Here is a 13,438-nt window from a genome sequence, read left to right as displayed (position 1 = left end):
TGGTATGAGAACAGTTATACCGAATGGTGTCATAGTATCTCTGTGTTCTATTTGAGTGGTGATGTAGAGGAGAGAGTAAGCGTGGGGTGTGATATGGTGGGTTTACATGTTCTTCCAAACGTTCCCTGCATTCCAGACCATACTGGAGCCAGCTACACTTCTAAATACACATAGGCTGTTTGGTACACTTCTAAATGCAACTTTTCGCAGAGAGGCTATTGGGCACAACTTCTAAATGCAGCTTTTCTCAGAAAGGCTATTGGGCACAACTTCTAAATACACATAGGCTATTGGGTACACTTCTTAATGCAACTTTTCTCAGAGAGGCTATTGGGCACAACTTCTAAATGCAACTTTCTCAGAGAGGCTATTGGGCACAACTTCTAAATGTAGCTTTTCTCAGAGAGGCTATTGGGCACAACTTCTAAATGCAACTTTCTCAGAGAGGCTATTGGGCACAACTTCTAAATGTAGCTTTTCTCAGAGAGGCTATTGGGCGCAACTTGTAAATACACATAGGCAATTGGGTACACTTCTAAATGCGACTTTCCTCAGAGAGGCCATGGGCACAACTTCTAAATACATAGAGGCTATTGGGCGCAACTTCTAAATACACATAGGCTATTGGGTACACTTCTAAATGCAACATTTCTCAGAGAGGCTATTGGGCAAAACTTCTAAATACACATAGGCTATTGGGTACACTTCTAAATGCAACTTTCCTCAGAGAGGCAATTGGTCACAACTTCTAAATACACATAGGCTATTGGGTACACTTCTAAATGCAACTTTCCTCAGAGAGGCTATTGGTCACAACTTCTAAATACACATAGGCAATTGGGTACACTTCTAAATGCAACTTTCCTCAGAGAGGCTATTGGGCACGACTTCTAAATACACATAGGCTATTGGGTAGACTTCTTAATGTAATTTTCTCAGAGAGGCTATTGGGTACACTTCTAAATACATAGAGGCTATTGGGCGCAACTTCTAAATACACATAGGCTATTGGGTAGACTTCTTAATGTAATTTTTCTCAGAGAGGCTATTGGGTACACTTCTAAATACATAGAGGCTATTGGGCGCAACTTCTAAATACACATAAACTATTGGGTAGACTTCTAATCGCAACTTTCCTCAGAGAGGCTATTGGGAAAAACTTCTAAATACACATAGGCAATTGGGTACACTTCTAAATGCAACTTTCCTCAGAGAGGCTATTGGGCACAACTTCTAAATACACATAGGCTATTGGGTAGACTTCTTAATGTAATTTTTCTCATAAAGGCTATTGGGTACACTTCCAAATACATAGAGGCTATTGGGCACTCTTCTCAATGCAGCTTTTCTTAGAGTCACATTTCTATCTAGATGCTGCGCAAGCTAGGTTCATAATTCTAATTGTGGTGCATGCTAGGAATCACATATGCTAACAATCACATTTCTGAAATGCCATCTAGGTGCGGTTTTTGCTGACAATTACATTTCTGTCTAGATTTGGCGCAGACTAAACTTGAGATTCATCTAAGTGTGGCATATGCTAACAATCATTATTTCTACCTAGATGCGATGCGGGCTAAGGTTGAGAGTACCATCTAAGTGCAGTGTTAGATTTGGTGCAGGCTAATCTTTGTGGTTCTCTCGGGGTGTGGTACTGGTTAACATTATACTGCAGGCCATTGAAAGGTAAATTAGAGTGGCAGGAGCTTTCTGGAGTGGAGTAATTGCTCTACTCCCCACCCATGCCAGCACTTACAGTTTTGTCGGTGTCTGGTGGCTTCATTGGCTTCCCCTGCTGACACCTGCAGACACTCTCTGGAGCCGCCATTGTAGGAGCCGCCCTTGGCCTTGGTGGCCCTTCGCCGCAGAGGGCTGCCCTGGGAGGGTTTGTGATATGTGGCCCGTGGACCAATCAGGGGGCGAGGGGCGGGTTGGGAGGCGGGATTGGGCCGGGGAAGGCCGGGGAAGGCCGGGGAAGGAGGGGGAAGGAGGGGGAGAAGGAAGGGGACTGGAGCGCCGAGTGCGCAGGAGAAATGCTGTTTTTAAACACTTTTTACAGCGTTTAAGGTAGTTGAGGGGCATCTGGGGCAGGATTCTGGGGGACACTCACCTTGCCCAGCTCCTGCACAGTGAAGGTGCCGGCGAGGACGCCAGGCTCCTCGTGGTTGTTTCCATTTGGCCCGTGGACCAATCAGGGGGCGAGGGGCGGGTTGGGAGGCGGGATTGGGCCAGGGAAGGCCGGGGAAGGAGGGGGAGGAGGAAGAGGACTGGAGCGCCGAGTGCGCAGGAGAAATGCTGTTTTTAAACACTTTTTACAGCGTTTAAGGTAGTTGAGGGGCATCTGGGGCAGGATTCTGGGGGACACTCACCTTGCCCAGCTCCTGCACAGTGAAGGTGCCGGCGAGGACGCCAGGCTCCTCGTGGTTGTTTCCATTTGGCCCGTGGACCAATCAGGGGGCGAGGGGCGGGTTGGGAGGCGGGATTGGGCTGGGGAAGGCCGGGGAAGGAGGGGGAGGAGGAAGGGGACTGGAGCGCCGAGTGCGCAGGAGAAATGCTGTTTTTAAACACTTTTTACAGCGTTTAAGGTAGTTGAGGGGCATCTGGGGCAGGATTCTGGGGGACACTCACCTTGCCCAGCTCCTGCACAGTGAAGGTGCCGGCGAGGATGCCAGGCTCCTCGTGGTTGTTTCCATTTGGCCCGTGGACCAACCAGGGGGCGAGGGGCGGGTTGGGAGGCGGGATTGGGCCGGGGAATGCCTGGGAAGGAGGGGGAGGAGGAAGGGGACTGGAGCGCCGAGTGCGCAGGAGAAATGCTGTTTTTAAACACTTTTTACAGCGTTTAAGGTAGTTGAGGGGCATCTGGGGCAGGATTCTGGGGGACACTCACCTTGCCCAGCTCCTGCACAGTGAAGGTGCCGGCGAGGACGCCAGGCTCCTCGTGGTTGTTTCCATTTGGCCCGTGGACCAATCAGGGGGCGAGGGGCGGGTTGGGAGGCGGGATTGGGCCAGGGAAGGCCGGGGAAGGAGGGGGAGGAGGAAGAGGACTGGAGCGCCGAGTGCGCAGGAGAAATGCTGTTTTTAAACACTTTTTACAGCGTTTAAGGTAGTTGAGGGGCATCTGGGGCAGGATTCTGGGGGACACTCACCTTGCCCAGCTCCTGCACAGTGAAGGTGCCGGCGAGGACGCCAGGCTCCTCGTGGTTGTTTCCATTTGGCCCGTGGACCAATCAGGGGGCGAGGGGCGGGTTGGGAGGCGGGATTGGGCCGGGGAAGGCCGGGGAAGGAGGGGGAGGAGGAAGGGGACTGGAGCGCCGAGTGCGCAGGAGAAATGCTGTTTTTAAACACTTTTTACAGCGTTTAAGGTAGTTGAGGGGCATCTGGGGCAGGATTCTGGGGGACACTCACCTTGCCCAGCTCCTGCACTTGTGCAGATTAATACAGTGTGCCAGCTGACAGGATACATATACGGTTAGATCACCACACTGTGTAACGCTGTAAAGCACTCCTCAAATGAACGCTCTAAGGAAACGGTCTGTTTTGCAAAATAAAATACAAACTTCTGTAAGTCAGTAAGGAAATCAATCTCCAGAATGACGACCTTGGTAGATATGAAGATAGCTAGGGAGCACCTCTTACATAAACTGTTTGTTAGAGGTGAATGGTCTGAACAGGACCAAAATGTATGGTTGCAGGCGATCAAACAACAGGTCACTACAACTGGGTCAGATATCTGGAGAGATCAGGGTCCCTTACATGTGGCCCTGAGTGAACTATATATGGCTTCTAAAGCCAAAGATGAACACAATAAGATTGCCAGGATAGCGGCATATTTGTATCTATATATGGGAGCCATGCAGCACAAATGTGCTGAAGGCCAAGATCTGGCAAATAGGCAACAGATGGCGTTAGAAAAGGCCCAATATGACCTGGTCTCTTCTGAGCAGAGGCTGCACAGAAGCCAGGAGTCAGAAAACGAGAGTAGACAATACATCATTAAAATGAAGGAGGATATAGATATCCTGCAACAGGAAAAGGCTGACCAGGATACCAGATTGCTGGCCTTGCAGAAGGAGTACCAAGAAGGGTTGGACTCCCTACTGCAGAGCCAGAAAAAGCTGGAGCAACAACTAGACTTTAACAGGGCATGCACAGAGCAGGTAGCCACCCTGCAAATTCGACTAGACAGAAAGAAAGAGGAAAGCAATACATTGATTTTGAAAGACCTGCATACCCAGGCAGAGTTTGATCAAGAACGCCAGAAAGCTGGTGCCTTTCAAAGGCAAAGGGATGATCTGGCGGCACAGATGCAGGCTCTTAGTCAGGAAAGGGACACCTTAGGCCAGGAAGTCTGCCAATTAAAAGAAAAAATTGAAGAAAATCACCTGGCCCTCCAGGGGCTGGGTGACCTCCAAAAAGAGCACCAGGACTTGCTAGAGCACACCAGGAGGGTGGAAGATGCTCTGGCAAGAACGGAGCAGGCCAGTAGGGATAGGACTCAGGAGGTAACCCTCCTGCAGCAAAGACTGGCCCAGTACTCCAGGACCAACCAGGAGGCACAGAGAGAGAATGAGGCTCTCTGCCAGCACAATGATAGGCTCCAGCAACAGGTAGCCATACAGGAGAGACTGATAGAGTCTAATAAGGCTTTAACTGAGGAACTGAAAGCGCAGGCTCTTGCATTGCAACAGGGACCAGGGGCTGATAGAGATGAGGTTCGCTGGGAAAGGGAAATGCCTGAGCATAACCTCAGGAGCCCTAGTACCAGAGGCCTTCATCTCTCCCAGTCCCTGGACTCTGCCACCCCCATGTCCCCTTGTGCACATGAGCACAGGGCCACAGGGATGGCAGATTACTATCCAGCCAAAAGTATAGGGCTCATAGGCCAGTACCACCCAGGTATGGATGGGCAGGCATCCGGGTATGGGCACCTAAGTACAGTGAAATTTAGTGGGGAACACCAGGAGAGTAGGCCCATTAAGGGCATCCTGAAAACCTCTGCCCAGTTAGGTCAGTGGGGGGGTACCCATCAAATCCTGGTAGCAAGGAGGGATCTGAAGACTCCTCTGAGCGTCACAGGACACAGGAGACCAGGTCCCCACATTCTGCCAGCTATTCCCAGGCTTGCAGAATCCGGGAAAACCTGGAAGATCAGACGGGCACCTCTGGGAGCAGTGCTTCTGAATCAGAGGATGAATGGACGAGGGTTACCCGAACCAAAAAGGCCAATAAGGTGAAAAGGGCCTTGCTTAAGGACCCCTTAAAACAGATTAAGGCAATCAGGAGTGTCGTCACGCCTTATAATAAGAACGGCAAGTATTCTGTTTGGGAACACTTGGAGCTCTATGAGCAAATGATGGAGACTTTCCATTTGAAGGACAGCAGTAGCTGCATCCAGTACGTCAAATGGACATTCTCCCCTGAATACTCCAATTTCTTTATGGGGCTGGAGGACCAAAACCATTCAAGATGGTCCACATATAGGGCAGCCATCGTGAAACATTTTTCTGTACATAGAAATCCCCAAGAGACTCGCAAGGCAGCCTACAATTTGCAATGTGGGGAGGATCAGGCCCCACAAGAATTCGTGCAAGAATTGAAGCGTGCCTTTGCGCAGACCACCAGAAGGGTGCGCACGGACAGCAAAGAATTCATCAACACATTTTTCCATGCTCTTCCCAAGTACATAATGACCCAGCTTGTGAGAGATTTTCCCGAGAAAAGATCTTTAGACTGGGTCATTGAGCAAGCCACCCGGATCTATGAAGTGCAGAAGCCCATAGAAAATAAAAGTAATGCGCAGAAAAACCCCAAAACCAACAGAACCCCTGCTGCTGCCAAGGTGGCAGAGGTAAAGGTTGCCCCCGTTTTAGATTTGGAGATGGGGGGGCCTAAAAACCTGCCTGCGCCAAATAATTCACAGCCCAGAAGGCTCTTGGGCCAGTCACAGACAGGGAGTCGAGGAGGTAGTCCCACAAATGGGGTCCCCCGTACCCCTGATTATGTAAGTTCCCGCTACAAGGGAAACCGACCCATCCTGGGTTATGTGTGGACTCCTCCAGCCCAAGGGGGGGGATCCAGCCAAGCACCTGACCCAGGGAACTTCCCTCCTAACTTCCCACAGGAGGGCAGAAATTCCCCAAACACTGGGCAGAACTTTTTTCCCAGGTATCCACCCAACTTCCAGTCCCAAAATCATCCATCCTTCTTTCCCCACTTCCCTGAGCCCAGACCACCTAATCCGGGAGAGGGGAGGCCAAGGGTGGAGGGGTACCCACATCTTCCCAACCCAGGTTATTACCAGAGAAGGGATAGCTACCCTTCCCGGGATCAGCCCAGGGGAGAAAACAGGACCCCGTATCAGCCTGAGCGGGTTTCACAGTTAGAGCGCCAAGTCCATAATATGGCACGGGATTTGGGTCACATACTGAGGGCTCAACAGAACCCTCAGATGAGCATGCCACCGCAGAATGCCCCAAACCCTGAGCCTGGTGCTCCAGAACAATGACGGGGGCAGCACCCTGATAACCCACCGGTTCCCAGGGAGGAGGCAGAAGGGGAAGGGGGGTGTAAAGCCTTGGAGGAAGCTTCCTTCCCAACTTCTAAACAGCCCCTGGAAAACCAGGAACCGTAAACAAAATCCCCTACCCCTGAAAGTCTGCCACCCAAGAAGCAGAGAGGAGGTAGGAGAAACAAAGGACCCAAACAGACCCACTTTGTGGAGGAGGTACAGGTCTGCCAATTTAGGCGAGAGGGATCTTCAGAGGACTCTGGGAAAAGGATCTTCTCCTTCAGAGATAGAGGAACTCCTCCGAAGGAAAAATGGGTCCCAAGAGATTTCGATCCAGACTGGGTGGATGTGGGGATTGAGCTGTCGCCGCCCATCATCCTATCCCAGAACCAACAAAACCCAACTTCCCTGCTTCAAACTCATCCTGATGACTGCCTCCAAAAAGGTAGGGGCGGCCCAGAACCGGAACCATGGGAACCTAAAACCGAATCAACAGACTGGGTAGATGTGGGGATTGAGCTGTCGCCGCCCATCATTCTATCCCAGAACCAACAATACTAAAATTCCATGGTTCAAATCCATCCTGATGACTGCCACCAAAAAGGGGGGGGCGGCCCAGAACCCGAAACCATTTCCAGTTGCCAACTTTGTCTTTCAGATTCCCCAGGCTCGTCACAGAATTCTGCCCAAATCTCTTCTCTCGCCATGTCCAAAACCAGAAAGTTAGCCCACCGGTTGTCCAAAAATGTGCATTATCTGTGCCCCCTTGAGGAGAAGGAGGGAAGATATTATGCCCCGGTACAAGTACAGGGGCAACAATCTTGGCGCTGGTGGACACTGGATCTCAAGCCACCCTTCTGTCCGGAAGGGCCTTTGATGAACTGAATTCAGTTAGGGGGGAGAAGTACCAAATTCCCCTCACCTCTCTTCCTGGACAACTTCAGAACTTTGACGGGAAGGAAATTCCCGTCGAGGGGACTGCAGAGTTGGACATCAAAATTGGGCGACACAAGGTGAAACACCGGTCATAGTAGTGACTCCAGAGGGCACCCTTTGTTTACTAGGGAATGACCTCCTGAGAAGGTTGTCACCCCTATTAGATTGCTTAAACAAGGTCCTCTGGACCCAGACTAGCCGACCAAAAAAATTAAAGCAGAGTGTCAACCATGTTAGTTTAAACAGCACGTGCCACATGGTTGAACAAAAATCTGACCAAGTAGAATTTCACTTCCAGAACAACCAAATTCCAGACGTGACAGTAATAGCAGTAGGGCAACAGACCGGTGATGGGGGGTCCTCTCTATTTCTGAAAATCAACCTTCCTTCCAGTTTAAGGTGGTATTCCACACTGGAAGGAAACACTCGGAAATTCTTTACAAATCCACAATCAGACATTCTCACTCCGATAGTCCAGAAAGAGGTGAAATCAGCTCAGAGCCTGGCTGATATTCAGCAAATTGGAGAGCAGTTGTTCATCCCTGTTCAGTTAAATGATTGGAAGGACTCTGTTCTTGCTCAAGTGTGTGTGAACAACGGTAAGAGCTTCACCAGTGAAGCCATGTTCTGCCAACTCCCAAAAGATCCAGCCATTCCCACATTCAAACTGATAGACACATGGGAAATGGATCTGGAAACACCCAATTCGAATGATCTCCTGCCAAGCAGGTGTATACTCAAAATCTCCATTGGCAACAAGAGCATAGTCCATAATTGTTGGGTCGTGCGAGACGTCACTGCCGCCTTTTACTTAGGCAGTGACTTTCTCAATCACTTTGCCATTAGTTTGGCCCTAATAAACTTCAAAACTTGGTCCCGATTAGCGGATAATCACATGGGCTTTGATGATCCAGAAAAAGCATTTAGGTCAGCTCAATTGCTACCTTATGCAGTTGAAATTCAGATTAAAGAGGAAGTCACCATCCCAGAAAGGACCTGACAATTCTCCCTGGAAGTGAAAGTTAAAAGAAGACAAAAATTGAAAAACCTTGATGCTTATATTCATCTAAATGCTTCTCTCCAACAGCAAGGGTTAGGGGTAAACCCAACACCATTAGTCAACATAGAACATGACACCATTCCAATAGAGGTGGATAACAGCGACTTAAAGAGTATTACTATAGCCGTAGGCACCATTATTGGAATGGCGGTTGATGACTGACATTTCTCCATTGATTTAGGAAATGAACTGTTAGGACCAATCCCCAAGGACTGTTTTGACAGTGACAGTGATGACAATATAACACCAGACAGGATCTTTACCCGGCATGGGGGGAACCTCCTGGTGTACACTTCTTGCCCTTATGGTAAGGAAGATGTGACTTGTGACTTCAGAAGGGCTGAGGTGATTTTCCAGGTCCATGAGGGCTGCCTTTCCCACCTGAAGCCTCCAGTCCAAATCAGCACTCTGACCAGGGACTTCTCCACCCAGCTGGAGGAGGCCGGTGAGATAGCAAAACCAGAAGTCTTTCCAGGCTTCAGGCAGATGGTGGAAGAGAGAGTCAACCTAGCTGATGCCTGTGTGACTCTGGAACAGAAGCAAAAGTTGAAACAAGTTTTCTTGGATTTCCAAGATCTCTTTGCGGTAGACTCATATGACTTTGGTCGCACCGACATCCACACAACAACAATTCCCACGGACCCTGGCATGACTCCAGTGTTTGTGAAGCAATATCGCTTGCCTCTCGCATCCATGGAGTCCCTTACTGAAATAATTAAGAACCTTGAGTCCCAGGGAATAATCCGTCCAGTCCACAGCACTTTCAATAATCTGGTGCTGGGAATATTGAAGCCAAACGGCCAGTGGAGACTCTGCGCCGACCTTAGGGAGCTCAACAAACGGGTCCATACTTCCCGATGGCCTCTGCCCTACATTGACCAAGGGCTGGCCCAGATCCAGGGGTCACAGGTATTCACTGCAATAGACCTGACCAATGGATACTGGACCGTGCCTGTCAGTAGGGAGGACCAATACAAACTGGCTTTTACCTTTGGGGGCCAACAGTACACATGGACCCGGACTCCCTTCGGATACCTCAACTCCGGCAATGAATTCAACATTTTCCTACATAAGGCCATGCCCGACCTGGGTGCGAGGGGTAACCTGGCTTATGTAGATGATGTCCTTATCAAAAGTTCATCTGTGGAGGAACACATAGCGGAGATCTGTTATGTTCTGACGCAGTTGAGGGCCGCCGGAGCAAAACTTCCCTTTCAGAAGGCACAGTGGTGTGGAACCCGTGTTAATTTCTTGGGGCATGAGATTACTCCTCAGGGTCTCTGTCCCCAGGAAAAGAAAGTGGAAGCACTCCAGAAACTGAAGGATCCCACAACTCTGCGGGAACTAAGGAGCCTCCTTGGACTGACTAATTACAGCAGAAAGTTCATTGAGGGCTACGCAGAGATCACTAGACCCCTGATTCATCTCCTGAAGGGGGGGGTCAAGTGGGAATGGGGTCCAGAGCAAGCCAAGGCAGTAAGACAACTCAAAAGAAGCCTCTCACAAGCGCCTTGCCGAGCTTACCCTGTCAGAAACAAGGAGTTCTTCCTGGAGACAGGGTTTTCTAATACGTGCTTGATGGCAGTATTATACCAAAAGCATGACAAGGTCAATAAAGTAATCTCCTATGCGAGCAAAACTTTATCCTCTGTGGAGGAAAAATTCAACGATTGTGAGAAGGCACTCCTGGCAACGGTGTGGGCATTGAAGAATTACTGCCCGTTCATCCAGGGGGAACACATCATAGTGGAGACTCCACACCAGCCTCTGCAATATCTCCAAAGTGACAGAATCCAAGCCGGAAATGTGAGTAATTCCCCAATTACTTCCTGGATTCTGTCAATGCAAGGCTTTCCTGTGGAGGTCAGATATGGCCAAAACAAGAAGAGTTCCCTCGCGCAAGGTCTGGCTGACTTGCATGATTGTGCCAGAGAAAACTGTCTCGAGGACGAAAGTCTAAAAATCAAGGACAACATGGAGGCATACCTTAATTCCCCACACAAAGTCTTTGAAGAAGAAAAGTGTGAGGGAATGCCCACTGTCTATGTGGATGGATGCTCTTACCATGTTGACAACAACGGGGAGAAAGAACTGGTGGCCGGCGTAGGGAATGCATGGGTGAAGGAGTTTCCAGAACCCTCCGCTGGATACAAAATTGGTCCCCAAAGTAGTCAGGTGGCAGAATTGATTGCTGTGCATCAAGCCACACTCACTGCTTGCCAAAATCAACTCCACAAACTGGCCATAATCACAGATTCGGATTATGTACGGAACGGGTTCGTGGAGCACCTGGTTAACTGGAAAACCAGAGGCATGCTATGTGCTAATAAACCTTTGAAACATGGGAAGTTAATCCAAAACATTGATGATCTGGTCACATCGAATGGGATGACCATCTACTGGAAAAAGATCAAGGGTCATTCCAAAGTAGAGAAACCAAAACTGGAAATGACTTAGCTGATCAGCTGGCCAAAACCAGGGCCATCCAAGGGGATCTAATAGAAATAGAGTCCCCGTTGGGCGGAATCCAGGTCACTGCTATCACTAGGTCCCAGACAAATGCTCACAATGATCTTTCAACTGCACAATGAGTAAGGAGACCCCTGATGCTGATTTAATTATGGCTCAAAAGGGGGATACAATAATTGGTAAGTTCTACCAACACATTGAGTACCGTGAGAACTTTCCCCTGACGGATACCGATTACATTGGAAGGAGGACCTTAGACTGTTGATGAAATGTCCAAAGATGTTCCGAATCCAAGACGGTTTGTTGGTAAGGAAATCCCAATCTGGCCAAGATCAGTGGGTGGTCCCTACCTCATTCCGAAGCCTGATGTTAAGTCACACCCATGATGCGGCCACAGCCGGTCATAGGGGTTTTCACACAACCCTTGAGATCTTAAGAGAGGTTGCATACTGGCCACACATGGGGCAGGTCCTCGACCAATGCTTGAAGGGGTGTCTGGTGTGTGCACAATTTCAGCCAACACCCCTCACACACCGGTCGCCTCTCCAAAAGAGGGGGATGACACTGCCATGGTCAGATTTGCAAATCGACTTCGTAGGCCTTGTAATTCGCTCGTCTAGAGGAAACAAGTACATGTTGACCGTCACATGCTTGTTTACCAAGTGGGTGGAATGTCTCCCGATCCCAAACTGCAAGGCAGAAACAGCAGCTGCCATGATGATTAACCACATCTTTTCCCGTTTTGGTCTACCTCAAAGGATTGAGTCAGAGAGAGGTAGCCATTTCACCAGAGAGGTAATGACAAAGATGTGGGAGATACTGGGGCTCAAAAGGAAGTTACATATTGCTTACTGGCCAGCTTCTTCTGGGGCAGTATTACGCTTCAAACGAACCATTGTGAGCATCTTAAAAAAGTTTGTGGCAGATTCTGGGCCAAGTTGGGATATCCGATTACCTCTGGTCCTAATGGCCATCAGATCTACCCCTTCATCTGCAACTAAAATGTCACCATTTGAGTTGATGACCGGATGCAAGATGGTGCTTCCCCAGCATTTGCTCTACAGAACCCAAGAGAAGACACTGATAAATGCCTCCACAACTCATGAGTATGTGGAGAATTTAGGGAAACACCTTCAGCATGCTTTTGCCTATGCTCAGCGGAATCTAGAAAGATCAGCTGATAGCATGAACACCCACTACGACCTGAAGACCACCAGGAAGGAATATACTGTGGGAGACCGGGTCTATCTATACAATTTCCAAAGGAACCAGGCCAAACAGCGAAATATTTTGCATACATGGAAGGGACCGTTTGAAATTATAGACAAGGTCTCCCCAGTAGCTTATAAGATCCGCATCCCCAAAGGTAGTCGGGCAGAAGGGGAAGACAAGTGGGTACATATAAATCAGCTAAAGTGTTGCCATCCCAGGCACACTCTGCAGCAACTGGAGGAGTCCTCTGCAATACCAGAGGGGACCACTCCAGATTAATTCAGTTCCACCCTAAAATATCCCACATATAGTCTCTAAAATACTATGATTCTTGTATGCAACTGTCTTTGAATTATGTCTTGTTTTTCAAAATAAGAATGCTATGTCTCTTGATTTATAAAATGTACATGCCGCCCCACTAGATCAATAGTGGGGGAGAAATGTCTACGAATAGGTATTGCCGCTTTTGCTTTCTCATCCTAGGAGAGATGAAACCATGGAGACTGACCAAGGAGGATGACCGGGGACCGGGAGCAAAGATCCGAGGGGCCCGGGGTACCGCCCATTATTCCCATCAGGACCAGCGAGGAGAACCGATCGATCCAACCGGATGGAGGAAAAGATGCTGAACTGTGCCATCTACAGAATTGGAAGACAATGATGCAGACATACCAGCGCGTGGATCAAAAACATCCTCTGCACCCGACTCCCCCTCGACTCGAAATCAAAGCGCAGTCGGGCGGGGGGGCTTGTCAAGGGTTTTGACCCATGTTGAATCAATAGACTAGGTAGATGTGGGGATGAGCTGTTGCCGCCCACATTTGCGGCAGAATCCTGGAGAACCGTGCAGTTTTGCGCACAGCAAAATGGTCCCCTGACCTGCCACCCACCAGTACGAACATGATAGGCCAGGAGTGCCATGAGTGAAATGTGTGCCTAAGGAAAAACAGCAGTGCCGGTGGCTAAAAAAAAAAAAAACGCTTTGAAATCCCCTTTGTTTCTGTGAAATGCAAGCTAAAAATGCCTATTTTAAACATTGCAAGATATTCAAAAATCGCAATGAACACCAGCAGACATTTGGCAGAATGTAGTCTTGGGTGCATACTAAATCTGGAAAGAGAAAGAGCCCAAAACAATGTTTATAACAAAACTGGCAGAGCTGTGGATGTCAGCAGATGAAGTGAAATTGGACTGAAAGACACTAAAATCTAAATGTTTAAAATAAATGAGTGACCTACTGTTGAGTGTCACAT

This window comes from Ambystoma mexicanum, chromosome 5p, assembly GCF_040938575.1.
Source record: "Ambystoma mexicanum isolate Mex_15411 chromosome 5p, UKY_AmexF1_1, whole genome shotgun sequence".
Taxonomy (NCBI): domain Eukaryota; kingdom Metazoa; phylum Chordata; class Amphibia; order Caudata; family Ambystomatidae; genus Ambystoma; species Ambystoma mexicanum.
This window is presented reverse-complemented; position numbering follows the sequence as displayed.